This window comes from Octodon degus, unplaced genomic scaffold (assembly GCF_000260255.1).
Source record: "Octodon degus isolate 3935 unplaced genomic scaffold, OctDeg1.0 scaffold00034, whole genome shotgun sequence".
Classification (NCBI taxonomy): domain Eukaryota; kingdom Metazoa; phylum Chordata; class Mammalia; order Rodentia; family Octodontidae; genus Octodon; species Octodon degus.
This window is the reverse complement of record NW_004524610.1, coordinates 17,997,574-18,001,121: the sequence shown is the minus strand read 5'-3', so window position 1 is coordinate 18,001,121 and position 3,548 is coordinate 17,997,574. Positions and strand designations below refer to the sequence as shown.

The 3,548-nt window shown below is 44.8% G+C and overlaps 1 pseudogene across 1 annotated transcript in view; it reads left to right on the top strand.

The window, feature by feature from the left end:
• LOC101591498 overlaps positions 1 to 3,220 on the top strand; it is a 5,064-nt pseudogene extending 1,844 nt beyond the window's left edge. The window contains exons 2-4 of the transcript XR_001117075.1: positions 113 to 885; positions 933 to 1,046; positions 1,990 to 3,220. The product of XR_001117075.1 is annotated as a PHD finger protein 20-like (transcript). The remainder of the gene's footprint in view (positions 1 to 112; positions 886 to 932; positions 1,047 to 1,989) is intronic.
• Positions 3,221 to 3,548: the final 328 nt, after the last annotated feature.

Here is a 3,548-nt window from a genome sequence, read left to right as displayed (position 1 = left end):
GTACTTCCGATTTGATTTGAAACTGTCTTATTGCTATCTGTATATCAATAAAACTTTGAAAAAAAAAAGAACCCATAGGTTTATACAATTAAGGGAATAATAAAAATTAAAGTAAATGAAAAAAAAATAAAATGTCCTCAACTTGACAAAAATTCATCCCAGGAAAATTAAAAAAAACTCCTTTGAAAAAGACTTATTTAGAAGGCAGTCTTCCTTACTACCCACTAATGGGGCCCATGAGGTCCTAGATCCTGACTCAGTAGTACCAGATTTGTTGGCACAGTTGATGCAGATCCTCTGCAAGACACGTCAGCTAGTACCAAGGAATCTGAAGAAGGCGAGTTGAAATCACCTTTGGAAGCTGGCCAGGTCTCATCTACACTAACTTGCCACCCCTTTGGGGATGGATTAGGAGCTGCAGGCTTGGGTTGAACTGCAAATCAATGGATGAAAACAGAACTGGCATTTCCTCTTGCTGAATTAAAAGGGATTTTGACTGTGGAAGTACCAAGTACTTTTAAGAAAACAGATGATATTGTAATATCTAATGTGCCAGCTGCCAACCTGGACCACAAATTTAGATGCAATGTTGTGGACTGTTCAAAATTTTTTGGCAAAGCTAAATTGCTGCACTAAGTATTTCCATGGGATGGAGAAGTCACCAGAGCCAGAGGACAGCTCAGGGAAGACACATGTCCAAACAATGGACTCTTCAGCTTCTGACAAGGCCAGCCAGGAGAATGTGACCAGGAAGCCGGTCTCCGCCAGTTACCCAACTGCAAAAGACAAGGAAAAGAATAAAGAGGAAAAGTTCAAAGAGTTTATGAGAGTGAAACCAAAGAAGAAGAAGAAAAAGAAAAAGAAAAGGAAAAGGAAAAGACCAGGGCCGGCCAAATAGCTCAGCGGATTAATGTGCCTGTGAGACCCTGTAGACCCAAATCAAACCTCAGTGAGGAGATCAGTGACACTTCTCTGGAACCACTGCTGTCACCAGGTGTGGGTCCTCACACAAGTCTGTGGTGCATATGGGTCTACAGCTCCGAGCTGCGGGAGGAATGGAGTGGTCGAGCTGCGTAGTTCCACGAGGCTCCAGTGTGCTTGAACCCTCAGCTTCCGCGCGCCCCCGCCCCACCCAACCTCCCATGTGCACCCAAGAGGAAGGGGCAGCGAAGGAGGAGCCCAAGAGGAGATTAGCGAGGTTGTCGGCTAAACCTGTCCCAGCTAAAGTGGAAAGAAAGCAGCCAAAAAAGGCAGCAGGAAAGGATAAATGTTTAGAAAAAAAAAATTGCAAGCAAAAGGGAAAAGGGGAGCCAAGGGAAAACAGGCTAAAGTAGAAACCAAGGAAGATTTACCTGAAGAAGGAGAAGAGAAAGAAGTCAAGTCTGATTAATCACACACCACGTGCTCCTTGCCTCCCGTACAACCAGAAATAGTGGGATATTGAATGATGGCACTTGGGTGTCAGCTTAACATTCCATAGTTGGGGGTTAGTTTTACATCCTGCAATACAAAGCATACTAAATGACAAATTGGAATTACAGTCATGCATTTAATATGTCTTGAATACTTTAAATGACCTCGATTCCCATGTTTTTTAGTAGAATAGTTTCCTAAAGAAAACTACTTCTTAATTGTTGCCCTGTCAGAATCGTGTGCACTCTGTAACATCTTTGGTAGTAGAAGTCTGGTTTGCCTCATTTTGTTAATGTGCTGTAGAAGATCAAAAATTTGAGTACATAGCATATGTGATATAAAATTGTGAATTGGTGGGACTTAAGTAACACTTTGTCAGCATTTGAAGATACTGGTTCTTAATCTTCTTCAGAAAATTTACCTCAATTTGAAGTTGGAAAGTCACTGAAATAACTGAAAAACAATGCATGGCTTTTTTTGGGTATGTATGTTAAGAATTGTGCACAAAGTGAATCATGTGTACTGATCCTTAACACAGCCAATAAAATCTCAAATATTGAAAAAAAAAAAAAAAAGGAATCTGGCAACCATAAAGCGAAATCAAAAGCATCCGAAGAGGATAATTTGAGTGAGTCTTCTTCTGACAGCTTCCTTTGGAGTGACGAGAAGTATGGTCAAGATCTTGATGTGACCACCAACCCACATGAGGAACTCGATGGAGATGACCACTATGATTCTGAGGGACTTCATTGCATCTGTGAAGTCCAGGAGGAAAATGATTTCATGATTCAGTGTGAAGAGTGCCAGGGCTGGCAGCATGGGGTCTGCATGGGATTCCTGGAAGAAAATTGCCTGAGAAATACACCTATTATATTTGCCAAGACCCACCAGGTCAAAGGCCTGGCTGTAAGTACTGGTATGACAAGGAGTGTTTGAGCAGAGGACATGTGCATGGTGTAGCATTTCTGGAAGAGGACTACTCCCCTCAGAATGTGAAGAAGATTGTGGCCACTCACCAGCTTCTTGGGGACGTGCAGAGAGTGATTGAAGTTCTGCATGGCTTACAGCTCAAGATGAGCGTCTTGTAAAGCAGAGAGCATCCTGACCTGCAACTGTGGTGCCAACCTTGGAAATAGCACTCAGGGGAAGAGAGAGCTCATTCTAAACACCTCTATGTCATGGATGCCAGGAGCAAGGAAGAAGTCCCCAGCTATAGAACTCTGAATGGGGCAGTGGAGAAGCCCCTGCCGCTGCCCCAGTCTGTGGAGGAGTTCTACATCACTAGTGAGCACTGCTAGCAGAAGCCCCAGGCCTACTACCTTGCCATGGAACAAAAGTTGGTAGAGACATGTGGCTCTGCCCTGGATTATACAGTCAATTCCCTCCATGAGAATGATGATTCCCTCTCCCCTTGCCTGGGTTGGCCTTGGGACCAAGACAGCAGCAGAAGGGACAGTTATCCCAAACCCAGTCCCCTAAAAGTGAGGGACTATGTCTCCAAAAAGGTCCTACCAGAAGAAGCCCCTGCTCAGAAGCTGCTGGACAGAGGTGGAGAGGGGTTGGTGAGCACCCAACATCAGAAGTAGTTTAACCTGCTGACACATATGGAGTCTCTTCGGATGAAGTCACACACAGGATGGACTCCATTGAGAGGGAACTGGACATGCTAGAGAGCTGGCTGGACTACACTGGGGAGCTGGAGTCCCCAGAGCCATTGGCCAGGCTTCCACAGCTCAAGCATTGCATCATGCAGCTGCTGATGGACCTGGGCAAGGTTCAGCAGATTGCTCTCTGCTGCTCCACATGAAACTGGGAACCCAGGACTAATGGGGGTACAATCCTGGGGCACCTGAGCAAGAGCTTCACATATTTAAATAAACCTAGTGTGCTGAATGCACGTGACACCAACTGACTTCAGGGATGTGGCCAGAAGTGTGATGAACATTGGACAAAGAGGCCATTTTGGCTGCTGGAGAGCAGGGCACTCTCATCTGGAATCCTACCAAGAAAGTAGCAGATAGACTCTTGGGATTCCCTTCTGTGCACATCACTGAATGAAGAGAGTCTTTTTGCATAAACTTCACTTGAAATTGTGCCACTAGTGATGACAAATGGAATGAGCGCCAGGAGTTTAG